The following is a 17,381-nucleotide window of genomic DNA, read 5'->3' on the forward strand; positions in this document are numbered from 1 at the left end:
TATTATTTTTACTAGTTATTAGGCTTAAATTAGTAAACTATGTAATTGTAAAATTCAGTTACATATTAGATATGGGAGAGAGGAGCCTCTTTGCACTCGCATTCCAATGATAATATTATTTTGTTAATAAAAACTTAAAACACTTAAACTGTCATACAATAACTATATAATAGTTTTGAAAAAGCACCGGGCGGCGGGGTCGGTCTTGCCTTGGGAGAGGCTATATCCGACAGTGGACTGACGTGGGCTATGATTATTACAAAATAAAATAATCAAAATTTGGTGTAATATAAACCTTGTGTCAAAACAACGCACTTGCGGCAAAACCGCATATAGTCCGCGTAAAACTGCTAATCCGCTCTGAATATAGAAATGAATCGCGTCGCCATAGCAAATTGTATGACTACACCTGCTCGCAACTTCAGAGCAGACTAGTAGTTGCACGCGAACTGTACCATTTAAAAGCTCTCAAAAACTATATACCGGGCGAAACGCGAGCGTCGTCGCGAGCGTAACTCATACATAGTAATAAGTGTTCGAAATTGGTCAATTTGTAACACGACGACTATTGAGTACGGGCGGCCCCATTTGACCTATATACATAGTTACGTCTCGCACGGTAGAACAACATGCAAATATTTTATTAGTAGTTACAGCTAACTACTCATGTTTTTCGCGCGCATTCACCTGATCCCATTGTCATATTTTAATAACACTATAAAAGTTGTATAATCTTTTGTATTGAAGGTAGAACCATCAAGGTAGTATATCTATACTAGATATCTATACGAGATATCTATCTCACCGCCTTATAAATGAAGGAACCCAATAAATGGGTTAACCGGCTGACTAATTCTGTCAGCCATTTAATGGCTGTCATGGTGTAATTTACGCGGAACAATGCCAACATGCGCAGTTAATACACGAAATCGAAGAAAAAGTGCGGAGAAATATCGATTCATTCGTAAATGATCTAAAAACTACTTTTTTTTTCATATTTTTCGAACACGAAAATAGATGACAGTGACAGTATCAGTTGTCAAAACTGGTTACATTTTCTTGTTAGGAGTGGGTAATCTTTACTAATCTACGGGTAGAAATAAGAAACTCTTTTAGGTTCGACTGTAGAGTAGGCGTCCGTCTCTGTATGTTACCTTTTGAAAGATAACTCAGTCTATTCAATTCATAAAATGCATAGAAATTTCTCTGATTTATATGTCGATTTTTTCATAATAATTGTATTTTAATATTCTTTACCAATATTTTTAAACATTTTTTTTCTAAGTCTACATCGAGCACTAATTAAATTCTTCAAAAACCTAATTCTCTTGTCTCCGCACGTAAGAAAATAATGTAATAATATAACCACTTAAACATTTCAAGCAATGACATCCATTTTTAATGCGTTTCGCTGTCTACATTATACTTAAACAATTACATAGGGGATCTGTCATTAAAAATAATTATTATTACTACCATTAGTAACAAAGTAGTTACCATGCAGAGTAAAGTACCTAGCATATGCATGGCAAACTATTAACTATTTCTAACGTTAAATTAATATCACGACAATTTCAAATGGCGCATAACTCAGTTGCGTCACTTCTTCTCTTGTACTAGTAGTTGTTTATGGTTGCTTTAAAGTCTTATAGAAGAACAAATAATGGCTGAATAATAGTAGATAATAGTAGATGCGCCGCTACCTCTGAGGACTAAACTGGAACGCCTCGGAAAAGTATGTCGCCCTAATCACACCCTCCAAACCAGAAAACAGCGGCGCTTAACGCTGCTGTAATGAGGCAGAAATAGGCGTGCCGGTGGTGCCGCCGGAGTCGAACCACAAAAGGTTCTACCCCCTTCAAACTCAGTTATATTCCCTAGAGAAAGGTGTGTTGAGTATGTAATTTATTTGGAAAAGTGTGGACCGGACTTGGTAGGTTTATACCTACCAAGTCCGGTCCACACTTTGTAATTTGCAATATTCTTATAGTCAGGATAAGTACGAGTATTTTTTACATACTTAAGCATTTTTCTTGGGATCTCTTTACTTTTTTTCTAAATTCAATGAGTGAAAAAAATATTTGAGAAGTGAGTGCAGTTGTCAGTTTTACCTCAACCTACTCCTTAAACCGACTTACCACATTTTACGTTTCTACTTCCTCGGTAATTTCCCGATAATATTGATGATACGATACGATGAATGAATCAGTCAGTAGTAAAATGGACGACATTAAAAATGTTATATCTCCAAAACCACATGGTGAAATAACATTTTCAAATTTTTAAACATTAACACAAAAATAATTTTGAAATGTACGTACCAATTCGCAAATAAGTACGATAAGGAAGTTATGACAGTGAGGAAAACACGCGGAAACGGTTCGTATAATACACACACAGTGCGTGGTAACCGGAACTTGGCCTGTCGCACTGTCGTGCGCCTAGATTGAATAGTAACTCAAGCATATGTAATAGAGCCCTTCGAAATCTAAGTGTGGCTACATCACTACCAATTTCCCGCTTAGTTACGCTACTCTTCTGATTTCAAGGGTGTGGTCATGCTATGCTATGGTCTGGTGATGTGAGGTTTTCAAACTTAGTCCTTTAATAAGCCACCAAAAATCTTGCTATGGCAGCTATCATATAAATAACATAGGTTTTAAGTGCAATGTAAATACTAACAAAATATGGACTATGTCTGAATCAAATGGAAATAAATAAAAATAAATAAATTCTTGTATGAATATACTTGGCGTTAGTTGGCACAATCAAACAAAAATATTTTAGAAACTAAGTATAAATAAGATAAACTTGCAAAAATTAATCCACTAGTTGCATACAAATTTTCATCTAGATCTTTATAGCAGGTTTGGTGGAATTAATTTTATATAATACTAGCTGACCCGGCAAACTTTGTACCGCCTCAAAATCTATTTATTAAATATATTTCATATAAAATATAGCCTATGTTACTCGTGGATAATGTAGCTTTCGAATGGTGAAAGAATTTTTAAAATCGGTCCAGTAGTTTAAGAGCCTATTCATTACAAACAAAACAAACAAACAAAGTAAAGAGGAAACTCTTTATAATATTAGTGTAGATGTACAAGAATTCCTCATTTACATAGAACAACTCTCATTTCTAACATAATTAAAAATTAGGTCACTGACAACATCTTAAAAAAAAAACTAAACATTTTTTTCAAAAACATTACTTATACTAAATTTCTTAATAATTCCAAATGAGAGGAATTTTACAAGAAATATCAAAGCTGGCATTTCCCGCGGCGTGCGTTACGTAACTAAGGGTTGCGAGAGCCGAGAGCCTTCGATTTTCTTCAAGTGACGACCTACTAACTGGATCCCTACTCCCTTTGTGCATCAACTGAGCATTATATCTATGAATTTATGGTTTAATAACTAACAACTTGTATGCTTTTAATAGTCTTAGAAAATGTGGTGTTTTGCTTTGAAGGGTAACGTAGACACTATGGGTAAGGTTCCATTAGCGAACATTATTATCATCATCATCATCAACCCAGTACTGTCCCACTGCTGGGCACGGGTCTCCTCTCATAATGAGAAGGATTAGGCCATAGTCCATCGCGCTGGCTTAGTGCGTATTGGTAGACTTTACATACCTTTCGAGATTTTTTTGAAATAAATCTCTCAGTGTGCAGGTTTCTTCCCGATGTTTGACAAAATGACAATTAATTTCTAATACGCACATAACTTTAAAAAATCAGAGGCGAGTGCCTGGAATTTGAATCTCGGACCCCTCGATCGAGAGGCCGAGCTTCTTAACCACTACGCTATCACTGCTGAATCACATTAGTGATGTGCGAGATAGCTAAGCTAGGGATGTGTGTTAAATCCACCAATAGGCTTGGTTGATTTTCATTGAAAGAAATTTAATGAAATTTACGAGCAATAAAAGCACCGGCACATAGGTACCCTAGTAAAGGCCTATTTGAAATCCATTATAGGTGGCAGTGACTAGGTTTAAAGAATTTTTATTCTCAAATAAGACAAATACGTCACTTCTATGAGAACAGAGATTTACATTAAATTAATTTTAGGTGTCATCAATTCGGTCCCTGTAGTTCCGGGACCAGAATAGGGCTACGGTATCTCCTGCCTGTCGTAAGAGGCGACTAAAAGAGGCTTCCGGGGTTGCGGGTCGTAAGAGTGGGAGCTCGAACCGCCCGGACAGCGACCCCGGGAAGGACGGCGGTATGTGTGGTCGCATACCGTTGTGCACACCAGACGGTGTGGCGAGCGTCACGCTCACCTGGGAGGAGCCCGATGGGGCAACGCGCTAAGAGGACTCCGGTTGCGTTCCTCTGGAGATCCCGGAGTCCTCTACGCAGCGCAGAGGACGGCCACCGGGGGGGTTTTAGTGCGGTAAGAATCCCACATAACCCCGTGCCGCTCCCACGGCACAGGGTACCTTTTGAAGGTTTCCCCCTCGTAACAAAAAAAAAAAAAAGGTGTCATCAATTCACACATAGTATGCATTGCTTCATGTTTTATTATGTACTCAGCTAATTTGTTCTTGAAAGCGTTGAATGGGTGTACATTTTTAACATTGCCTGGTATCTTATTATATAGGTGTGCTCATTCAAACGTAACTGTCTTTTTTCCATAGTTTGTTCTTGCTTTTGGAAGAACAAGGTAGCTAGCTCGGCGAGTTCTACGCTTACTGACTACATACTTATATCAGACGAATTGAGTTGAGAGAAAGTTAAGTGATCAATTATGGTTTGAATATGTTAAACCTTACACATTGAATCTAATTTTGTGCGCTTTATTTTCAATTGACTTCATGAGGCCCAATACAACGTATTTCTGACGTATTTTTACTCACGTTTCCAAATTATTCGTATATACAAAATCTCTCACGATACGTATCTATGTATCTTTGCGTGAAAGGTGCAAAAACTCGCTAATGATAAAAATGTGAAGATTTAATGGAATGCAAAACTGAATCGGACGATAGTGTGACTCACGGCCCGGTGTACTGGATTCGATGATTCATAAGGTTCCCATTGCCAAGATGACCGACGACCAATCAGAGCAATCCACTTTTTATAATATAAGAGTAGTAGACGAGCTTTCAGTCCACCTGATGGTAAGTGGCTACTGCCGACCATGCTCATCTGTAATCAACGCTAGATAAGATTAGATTCCTACCTGAGGACGCCGACAGATGTGCCATTACCCTTGAGGACTAAGCTGGAATGCCTCAGACAAGTATCTCCCTTACTCCTTTAAAAACCAGAGCACAGCAGCGTTTACCATTGCTGTTATTAAGCAGACATAGGTGTGGCGATGGTGCCGCCGGAGTCGAATTGCAGCGGGTCTACCACCTTCATGCTCTTATACGTTGAATCCACTTTATCTCATGAATTTGATTAATTTTACTATATCAATGTATCAAAATTGGTTTATACTGTTACCTTACAGTCGGATATAGATGTTGGTAATGAGTAAAAAACTTTATTAGCTTTTATTGCTATTTTATTTATATGAGAAATGTATTTTAATTATTTTGAAATTAGGTATACCAAGCAATTATCTCATATTGACCTTTTCAGGTCATCAGTCCATTTAAGTCCGATATGGTTTGCAAATTCAATATAGGTTCAATACAGGATAGCATGTCTTAAATCCTTACTAATATTATAAATCCGAAAGTAACTCTGTCTGTCTGTCTGCTTGTCTCTTCTTCACGCCTAAACCACTGAACCGATTTTAATGAAATTTTGCACAAAGATAGTCTGATACCCGAGAAAGGACATAGGATAGTGTTTATCCCGGAAATCCCACGGGAACTAGGGATGGCGACCTAAGATCGATTAATCGGAGAATTGATCTTTTGGACCAAAAAAATCGAGTAGTAAGTATTTAATCGTAAACTAAGCATTTGATCAAGTGATGATCTTAAGCAAAGTTGTTGTCGATGAGCCCACGAAGATTTCTGAGTTGGTACGACCAATTTTCGCCAGATGGCGCCACTGTCATTTCAATGAAGGTACGAATTTTCAGTTTTATGTATGTTAGTATGTCATATTATTATCTTTTAAACGCGGGCGTAGCCGCGGGCAAAAACTAGTGTAATATAAACATGTACTTGCATAGGAACAAAACAAAATGGCCGTCAATGAGTTCCCGAGTTCTAAATTGTAAACAATAGGTGACTAAGATGTGCACACTACGAACGGGAAGCATGAATGCCTTGCGTATGTGTACGTGTACATAATTAAAGCAAAATTTGCTTTATATTTACAACCATCTTGCACGTAAAATGACTGAAACATTCCAAATTTAACCCCAGAGGTACCTTTTTTTTTCCTACGAGGGGGCAACCTTCTAAAGGTACGCGACGTTATGGGAGTGACGCCGGGTTATGTGGGACTTTTATCGCACTAAAACCCCCCCCGTGGCCGTCCTCGGCGCTGCGTAGAGGACTCCGGGATCTCCAAAGGAACGCAACCGGAGTCCTCATAGCGCATAGCCCCGTCGGGCTCCGCCCAGGTGAGCTTGTCGCTCGCCACACCGTCTGGTGTATACAACGGTATGCGACCGTCCTTCCCGGGGTCGCTGTCGGGCGGTTCGAGCTCCCACTCCTGCCACCCGCAACCCCGGAAGCCCCCTTATAGTCGCCTCTTACGACAGGCAGGAGATACCGGAGTCCTATTCTACTCCCGGAACTACAGGGACGAACCCCAGAGGTACCTACTCGCGGCCAGACTCTGGTAGGCTTAGCTGGTGTTGATTGATGTTCGTGAGCGGCAGAAGCCACTTAGGTATAGTCCGCGCCAAACTGCTAGTCCGCTCTGAAGTTCTTGCGAGTAGGTGTAGTCATACAATTTGCTATGGCTACGCGATTCATTTCTATATTCAGAGCGGACTAGCAGTTTTACGCGGACTATACTTTTAGGTGGACTGCATGCTCGTTTACTATTTCTATAGTAAAAAATAGACTTTTAAAAGTTTAAAAAACGCATCAGTGTTTCGCTGTAAAGCGACATATAGCAACTACTACGATACATTATTAAACTGTGCATTCAAGGGCATTTCTACGCGAACACATGTCGATAAATTATTTAACATGACCCATTTACACATACCATACGGCGGTCACCATCACCATCGTTCAATGTCGCTGATAGTGCAACATGATATTATATGTGAAGTATTAATAATTCAATTTCTTAGAATTTAAAGCTGCAAGTGTGCAAATTCAATCTTTCTTAGAAACGGTTTGTATGGTTGGTGTGTAGATGGCGTTACTGGTTGCAATGCGTATGAAGGAGAAATGCCATCTAGCGGCGGTTGAGAACATTGAGTTTGTAAAGGCTGAGCGCACATTGGGTACTGTTGCTTGAGTAACTGGTAACTTTAGTTATTACATTTGATATTAATGATAATAAACAAACAATCTATCAAATATTTTACTTACCAAAGAAAAAACTAATTTTTCATACCAACTGCCTATTGTCCAATCTTTGGGAAGTCAAAAAATCCGTAGATTGAATATTAATAACGGGCGTAAGCAGTCTTTAACGTGACTGTTAAAACTCCTGTTCAGCGACTATTTAGTAGCTTGTCCCACACTACACAGACATTTAAATAACAATCGACTGTTGCCAGATTTTTCGAATAAAATATAATAAACACGTGCTCATCCGTCGGTCTAACAACAAATGACGGACGACTGAGCGGCAACAAATAAGGAACTGTACAGTTGTTTAAGTGACAACTTTAGGTGGTAGAACCCTTTGTGGTTCGACTCCGGCGGCACCACCGCCACACCTATTTCTACCTAATAACAGCAGTTTTAGGTGCTGCTGTGTTCCGGTTTGAAGGGTGTGGTAAGGGAGACAGACTCTTCCGCGAAGTTCCAGCTTAGTCCTCAGGGGTAGCGGCGCATCAGTGGCCGACCTCAGGTAGGAATATCTAATCCTATCTGGGGTTGATTACAGATGTCCATGGGCGGCAGTAGCCACTTACTATCAGGTGGATTGCATGCTCGTCTGCTACTCTTATATTATAAAAAAAAAACTCTATCAAATATCCCACAAGCGATGTTATCCATCAATGGGCAGCCAACCTTATTTCTCACAACTTCTCAGTTCTCTACAAAGACACACATTCTCTATTTCATCCGAGAACCAATTTAATGAGCATGAAATCGATTCCATTCTATAATTAGACACTTCAAAGGCATAACATATATATTACTAGTGTAACTGCAATATATAACATAAGTACAGATGTATTGTACAGATACTCGTAGGTAACATTTAAAGCAATATTAAAATTCAAAATCACCTTATTAAAATTGTGTTGAGTATAAATTATATTTTTATATTTAAGTATATTTTTATTTGTAACCATTCATTACGTATTTACCATACTGCGGAAGGTAATGTTTTTTGAGCGTATGTATATCTCATTCTTTGACATGTAGGACAGCCTAAACGACTTGACGGATTTAACATATGAGGTGTCGTTGGATTTGGCTAAGTTATGGGGACGATCATAGGCATCTATATTTTTAAGCGATCGGGGTTTTTTGTACCTATAATGGCCCCGGGTTCAAACCTGAGACAGACCGACATCTCAATTAAAATTAAAATTTGTGCCGTGGACTGACGTTTTTGTGTACTTGTCTTTGTATATTTCAAGGATATCTTGTATACAGCTATTATGAATTTAAAAAGAGCATAATATTATCCATTTTTGCCCACTGGCCACCAAACTTATAATTACCACTTCAATAAAAAAAAACTTACCAATTAACCAAATCTAGTTATAACTTGTAGACTTTATCTCTAACGACAAAATCACTTAATGATAATTAGATATGGCACACAAAGAATGACGTTGTGAAACAATATTTATTTGTATTCTTACATATTATTATGGACGAGTATATTATAATAATTGAAATTTCGTATACAACAGACTTTTCTGTTGCTGAGAGATTAATTAAATAAAAAAACAATAACATTTATTTAAAGTTTTATTTAAAGTCAAACATAATATAATATTTCATTTTATAACCTACCGACTTTTTGGCAATATATAATAAAAATATTATAAGTTTAAATTTTACTTCGAATATCTTAGATAAAGGCCATATTATTTGAAAGAAGTGTACGTTATTTAGTCTTCGTATATACAAAATGTTTATTTAACACGGTTTCCGATACTGCGTCACTGTATGGAGCAGTTTATCTAATACGCTAGCCAGGTATATCGTTTATTTTTTTTAATTGTGCGAAGAAAGCATTATTATACGTTGCTTCGAAACTCATCCGTTAAGTACCTGTTCATATCGATTTTTTTAAATATTTTTATTTTTATTTCAGTGTTATTTTAACAATATTCTTCCTGTATATTCCGATGCTCATGCATGCTGGTGTGGAATAAATGTTTTTTTTTTTATTATTTTATTAAGCTATTGCATAGCTTCTATCGCGGGCCTTGAGCGTGGAGACCGGATCCGGATATTCCGTAACGAAAAAAACCTAACACCCCCCACTCCGAACGGCACAGCGGTGATACTTTTTAGTTTTTAGTAGCGATCTGTGCGCCCCGGGGCGTACACACCAGTTGACGGGTTAATGACTTTTTGCATACTGCATAAATAAAATAAATATATAATTGTAATTGCATAAGTTGACAAAAAATGCTATGCAATAGCTTTACCGCGTCAGTCTCGAGTGCCACACGTATTTTTTTATTTTATTTTATTATATTCCGATGCTCAGATGAACATCTGCAATACGGCGTGTATTCCCACAAACACAAAATTTCTACTCGATGTCGACCACAGATGTGCCGCTTCCTCCGAGGACTAAGTTTCAACGGCTTGGAAAAGTATGTCTCTCATACCACACCCTTCAAACTAACACAACAGCGCTGAACACTGCTGTTATAAGGCAGAAATAGTTTTGGCGGTGGTGCCGCAACAGTCGAACCAGAAAGGATTCTTACTACCACCTTCAAATTCGATCATCGATACTCAGCTCAGATCTACGACATTTAATATTTTACGACATTTTTTTAATTCTTCGCTTAATAAATTGGTTAGTACTCTATCTATCTATAATCTATTCGTTAAGCGAGCCAGCTACGAGCTTCACCCGTGTTGGGTGTGCACTTAACTTTAAAAAAAATGTTTTATATTTTTACACAATATTATAATGTTTTATTAAATTTTATTTTGACGCTGTTCATACTCAGCACAGACCTACAACATTTAATTATTTGCTTAATAACGTGCTTCGTACTCTATCTATCTATAATCTATTTGTTTAGCGAGCCAGTTCAACCTTCATCCTGGTTGGGTTAGCACTTAACTTTAAAAAAAATGTATTTTTACATTTTTACCAAATGTTACATTTTGTTTTATTAAATTTTATTTTGTATTCGATACTGAGCTCAGATCTAGTACATTTATTTACTTCATCGCTTAATAAAGTTCTTAGTACTCTATCTATCTATCTATATTCTATTCGTTAAGCGAGCCAGTTACGAGCTTTACCGGGTTGGGTGTGCACTTAAGTGTAAGTTTTTAAAGTTAACTTTAAAAAAAATGTTATTTTATATTTTTACACAATACTACAATGTTTTATTAAATTTTATTTTGACGCTGTTCATACTCAGCTCAGACCTACAACATTTAATTATTTGCTTAATAAAGTGCTTCGTACTCTAACTATCTATAATCTATTTGTTTAGCGAGCCAGTACAACCTTCCACCCGGGCTGGGAGTGCACTTAACTTTAAAAAAAAATGTTATTTTACATTTTTACCCAATGTTACATTTTGTTTTATTAAATTTTATTTTGTATTCGATACTGAGCTCATCTAGTACATTTATTTACTTCATCGCTTAATAAAGTTCTTAGTAGTCTATCTATCTATATTCTATTCGTTAAGCGAGCCAGTTACGAGCTTCACCCTGGTTGGGAATGCACTTAACTTTAAAAAAAAATGTTATTTTACATTTTTACCCAATGTTACATTTTGTTTTATTAAATTTTATGTCGACTGTATTCGATACTCGGCTCAGATCTACGATATTTATTTAATTCTTCGGTTAAACAATGCTTAGTACTCTATCTATAATCTATTTGTTTAGCAAGGTAGTAACTAGCTTCACCTGGATTGGGAGTGTACTTAACTTTAACAAATGTGTACATTTTAATTATTATTTTAAATTTTTACTCAAAGTTACGAAGTATTTTTAAATTTTGTTTTGTATTCGATACTGAGCTCAAATCTAGTACATTTATTTAATTCATCGCTTAATAAAGTGCTTCGTACTCTAACTATCTATAATCTATTTGTTTAGCGAGCCAGTACAACCTTCACCCGGGCTGGGAGTGCACTTAACTTGTTCCTGTCGCTTTTAATCTAGCCGCTATTTTATTATGTTACGATGTACCCCGCGGTCCCGTGCACCCTTTAACAAGGGCGCGTCTGAATATCTCCGGATAAAATAGCGGTCACTATATTTTTTAAGTGTTTTGAGAATTGATACGTGATATTCGTATGATATGTATGCATGAAATGAAATAGAATTTAGTTTGTACAGACCTTTGTATACTATGAAGTGATCCGTTGCTATATTGATTTTACTACCAGTTTGCACCACGGGCCGTGGTTTACGTGACATTATATTTTTTCTATATATATATATATATATATTTCTTATGTGCGTGTGTATGTCACTGAACTCTTTCTAAACGACTGGACTGATTTTGATGAAAAAATGTTGTGTGTGTTCAAGGGGACTTGAGAATGGTTTAGATTCACAATTTAGTCCGTAGGAAAAGGTTTTTTTTTAATTAATTTTTAATTCGTAAGTAGTTGTTGATTTTGGAATGTTTCACATTGGATTCGACAGACTTCGCTACCATCGCAGTTTCAAATATTCTATCTATTTTTCAAACCCGTAAGTGATAAGGGTTGTTCACCCTTAACATTTTTTTATTTATATGGCAACACAACGTATGCCGCGTCAGCTAGTTTTTTTCTATACAATACTTTGACAGGCACAGCCCTTGCTTGCGCAACTGTGCTATGGTAGTATGATAAGTCTGAGATATTTTTAAAAATCTTTTAGGTATGCCGTTTTCCCAACGATGTTTCCCTTCACCATTAATTCAAGAGATAACTTTTTTAAATTAGGGGTTCGAGCCTGGGATTCGAACCTCGGACACTCCCGAAGGCGAAGCAGTGTTTCGACCACTACTCTATCACTGCAGTACGAACTGAACAAATTTAAATAAACCAATTCGTTAATTTAAACGCTTACCATACATTTAGCCTTCATATTATCATGACCCAGTACGATACTATAATCACTATACAGTATTCATGCTACAGTATGCAATGTGTCCGTGGTTTAAGTATATTAGCGAGTCAATAACAAGCTTACTCGGGAGCGCACACAGCTCGCCCCTTGACGTCGGTTTTAATCTGGATATTTTATTTCGTTGCTAAGGATTTCAGATTTACATGGCGGTCTAGCTCGTCGAAGGCCAGGAGCGGAAATTTGAATAAGTCCCCCAAGATGGTATCGGGGCATCTTTTTTTTATAATATAGGAGTAGCAGACGAGCATGCAGTCCACCTGATGGTAAGTGGCTACTGCCGCCCATCTGTAATTAACCCCAGATAGGATTAGATATTCCTACCTGAGGTAGGCCACAGATGCGCCGCTACCTGAGGACTAACCTGGAACGCCTCGGAAAAGTATGTCTCCCTCACCACACCCTTCAAACCGGAACACGGCAGCGCCTAACACTGCTGTTGCAACAGAAATAGGTGCGGCGGTGGTGCCGCCGGAGTCGAATCACAAAGGGTTCTACCACCTTCATGTTAATGTAATTTACAAGCGTTTACAAATGTGCACAAGGCAACTTGTAGACATTTGGAGGCCCCCTAGGAACAGAGGCCGGGGACGGACTACCACCTCCCGCCAGTGTTTAGGAATGTTAATAAAATGAGAAAATGCATATAAATGACTTTACAAGCTTGTATTTAACATGCCTTGTTAGTTGGTATGTGCGGGTCATATCTTGCAACTAAATCTATATCCAGCTAACCATAGCGGATTGAACAGAATAATGTAATTGGGAGATCGTTCCCAATTAAATTCTAGATCTCTCGAGCATATATGTAGTATTTACACATATGTGTAAGTTTTAGATACATTGTACAGTTTTTACTACCCATGAGGTTCCATGACAATGATGAAAGTTCTTAGGTCAAAAATGTCAAGTGTCGATCTATTGAGATTCAAGAGATAGAGCCCTGTGACAGATGGACAGATGGACAAACATCGGTGTCTTAGTAATAGGATTCCGTTTTTACTCTTTGGGTACAGAACCCTAAAAACGTTTTAAACCGTACCACATACGACGCAATACGTATTGAAAAAATAAAAAAAAACAGAAACATTACTTCTTAAAAATATACTCTCTGTCACTTCAACGGTTTAAAGTTTTAGACGAATCCAACGACACCTCATATGTTAAAATCCGTCAAGCCGTTCGGGCTGCAGGGCGTGCCAAAAAATGAAACATACGTACTAGTACAGTCCGCGTAAAGCTGCTAGTCCGCTCTGAATATAGAAATGAATGCCATCGCCATAGCAAATTGTATGATTGCACTTGCTCGCAACAACTTCAGAGCGGACTAGCAGTTTGGCGCAGACTATACATACGCTCGAAATATTACCCTGCGCAGTCGGGCATCACTGATTTTTTCTAGCGATAAGGCCGGACAACCTACTGGAAAGCAGTCACTGTCGCCTATGGACATTTGCAACACCAGAGGCAAATGCAACACCAATGCATGGCCGGCTTTGAAGGAGCTCTTTTTGTACCTTCCTTGAAGAGACTCATGTCATAGCGCTCAGGAAATAACTCAAATATAAATAACATCTGAAAAGTACTTCAAATATTTAATTACAACGTGAAATAGCCTAAGTAGGTAAGAAATTATCCTTAGAATGTAGCGAACAACTCGTTTTAATGTAATCCTAGTTAATTATCCCAGTTCTTGAGACTGTTGTAATTAAAAATGTACCTATACATATAAATTATGTAAATGTGGGAATTCTGTGAAAAGGCGAACAAAAATTATATAGAAGTCTTAAATCATTTTTTTACGTTATTTTGTAATTATTTAGGTATACTTATTTAACCTAAGCGTTGACTAGAAAAGGATACTTTTTGGTTTAATTAAAAAATGTATCTCATTTTATACCACTTTTTATAAGGTCGGTTATGACTTTAATTAAAGTTAATTCAACCCTGGAAGTTATCAAATGCTTGCAGAGTTGACTAATACGCACTTGACTAGCCTGGTGGATTATGAGTATGCCCTAAGCTAGAATACTCGTGTCCAGCTGTGGGACAGTGGGTATAAGTAGGCACATGTTGTACCACTTTTTATAAGGTAGGTATGACTTTAATTAAAGTTAATTACACCCTGGAAGTTCTCAAATGTTTGCAGAGTTGACTAATACGCACTTGACTACCCTGGTGGATTATGAATATGACCTAAGCTAGAATACTCGTGCTCAGCTGTGGGACAGTGGGACTAATGGGTTGACAACAACAATGACATGCACAATCAACCAACAAACATAACCAACACCTTCAATTTATTTGCCTTGAGTTTATTTTTAAATTTATCCACAGATTAACGTTCTTTCTTTTATAATTTTGTGCTAAATTACCTTAACTTGTTTTAATTAATTGTGGAAACGGTATTAATAATTGTAGGCGATTATTTTAATTACATAAACTTTAATTTCTAATTACAATACATCATTGTTTCTCCGCCATTTATTTTAAGCCTAATTTTTTTTGGCTATTATAAAAATAGTTAAAAATTTTAGAAATTTAAATATCGACTTAAGAAAATAAGATAATATTTGAAATATCTAAAATTTATAATATGTTTTTAATTATTTTTATAATGATGCCATGAATACATAATTCATGTCTAAAAACAAAACTTGGCCTAAGTAAGTACTTAATTAATTTACCTGTTTGCTGTTTACAATATTATTTACATTCGAGAAATATTAACATAATGTTTTACATATTGATAGCTAATTGGACTTTTTAAAACATCAAAAAATATTTAGTAAACTAAAATACGTCCGACGTATATCCTATCCACAATATACTCGTAATTAATTAATTATACTGTGTTAAAATTTACTTAAATGTAAATTCAGACTCTTTTTAAAAGATTTATCAAAGGAAACAGAATATTTATTTGACTTGTACGTATTTTTATTAATTAATTGTATAATTAAGGAACATTTACCTTAAATTATTTTTTACCTTATAGTGACGAAGACGGTGGTATTTTTTGTTAACGTTATATTTTTAAGAGTCATCTTCTCATTAAATTATTGAAAATTCTGCTAACTGACTAGACATTTATACTAAAAGTTATAAAACATATTCAAATAATATTATAAATTATAAAACATATTCAATGTTCAACAAGTAGGTTTGGAACCGAGTTCATTACGAAACCGATGATAACCCACGAACATTTACGATGTAGGTATGTGGCAAGTACCTAGCCAGTATTTGTAGAAGATACTAAAATTTAAACTCGTTAAATAATAATTAACACAACTTTGTACTTAGTAAATAAATATAGCTCTGCGGTGGAATTATGATCGTAATATTATTATATTACAACTTACAAGTTATTATGTTGTTAATTTATATACATTACCTTTTTTATTAATTTGAGTTTGTAAACGAACAAAGGTAAAACATAAAAAGCTGATTTAAAGAGGAAAAATTTTACATAAAATAAGTATACAGGGTGAATTTTTAAAACGGGCCTTCAGGGCCAAATCCGAAACTATAAGGATTAGCGAAAAATGCTGTAAGGAGTTACGAGGCCGATTTTGATAAAAACTAAAACTGCATCATTAGGTTTTTAAAATATCTTTTTCCTTAGCCGGGAATCGAACGAGTTAATTTTGAACAAAAATACACCCTCTATATTATTCCACCATCTGATAGTGTCGCTTATAAGGAACAAGTTCTGGGAAGTAATGTTATGTGACAAATTAAAGGAAAAGGAAAATTTTGAAGAAAATACATATTTTTCCATACATTGCCATACTAATCCTTAAGGATTATACATAACAAATGATTTATGTATAATTATTTAGAAACATACGTAAGTCATACCATTGAAGAATTTGTTGGTTAATCAACTAATTATTCGATGTTATAACCGTGACATGCGGCTTAGTATGAGAAAGTAATAGTTTGGCAAGTAAATTACCGCCGTTTTTAGGATTTATTTTTAATAAAAATAGATAAGTGATTAAATAGTAAATTGATATTGTTTGTTGTTTATAACTATGTTTCAACAGTAAATATGAATTTCTATATCTCTTTGTTTAGTTATCACTCGGATTTGACTCGAAAACTACATTCTCGCAAATTGTCAATTTTACATCTGTATTAAACGAAACTCCCCCCATAGCAAGTTAAATCTATTATAATGGTCCTAAAAGTAACCTTAACTAAGTTGGACATATAAATATAAATTCTTGAAGAACAAAACGTCCATTTCGAATGATTTGAAACATTGAGCCAAAAAAAATGTTAATATGCGAAATGTTTAAATTGATGAATGGCGGGAACTTAACTGCCAAATTAATATGAAAAAATATGTATTTTCTTAAAATTGAGGCTGTTCCTTTAGTTTGTCATTTATCATTACTTCCCAGATTTTAATCCTTATAAGCAACACTATCAGATAGTGGAATAATATAGAGTTAATTTTTTTTCAAAATGAACTCGTTCGATTCCCGGCTAGGGAAAAAGTTATTTTAAAAAACTAATGTTGCAGTTTTAGTTTTTATCAAAATCGACCTCGTAACTCCTTTCAGCATTTTTCGCTAATCCTTATAGTTTCGGATTTGGCCCTGAAGGCCCGTTTTAAAAATTCACCCTGTATATACGGTACACGTATTATTTAAAAATAATAACATTAATCGACCAATAATATAACCAATTAATAAAATTAAATAATACAAAAAAAAATCTTTATTAAATATAAACAAGTAAAATCAAACTTAATGTCAAGCAGAAATAATTTTATTATGAAATAAATAAGTATGCGCAAATGTAAGTGCTTGAATAATTTATGTATTTACAACAAATACTTTACGAGACATTTAAATTTAAAAAATCTGTAATATTTTCATATTTTGCAATAAAATAATGCGAAATATATACATATTATTTGGATTAATAAAATAACAAATCTTAATGATAAAAATAACTTTACAAAATGGCGGAA

At 35.7% G+C, this 17,381-nt stretch overlaps 1 protein-coding gene across 2 annotated transcripts in view; it reads right to left on the reverse strand.

Annotated features, from left to right (window-relative positions):
- Positions 1 to 17,381, reverse strand: part of LOC140745924 (uncharacterized) — a 65,056-nt gene that overhangs the window by 14,956 nt on the left and 32,719 nt on the right. The window lies entirely within an intron of this gene.

This window comes from Epargyreus clarus, unplaced genomic scaffold (assembly GCF_041222505.1).
Source record: "Epargyreus clarus isolate Ecla_fem2 unplaced genomic scaffold, WU_Ecla_fem_2.2 ptg000011l, whole genome shotgun sequence".
Taxonomy (NCBI): Eukaryota; Metazoa; Arthropoda; class Insecta; order Lepidoptera; family Hesperiidae; genus Epargyreus; species Epargyreus clarus.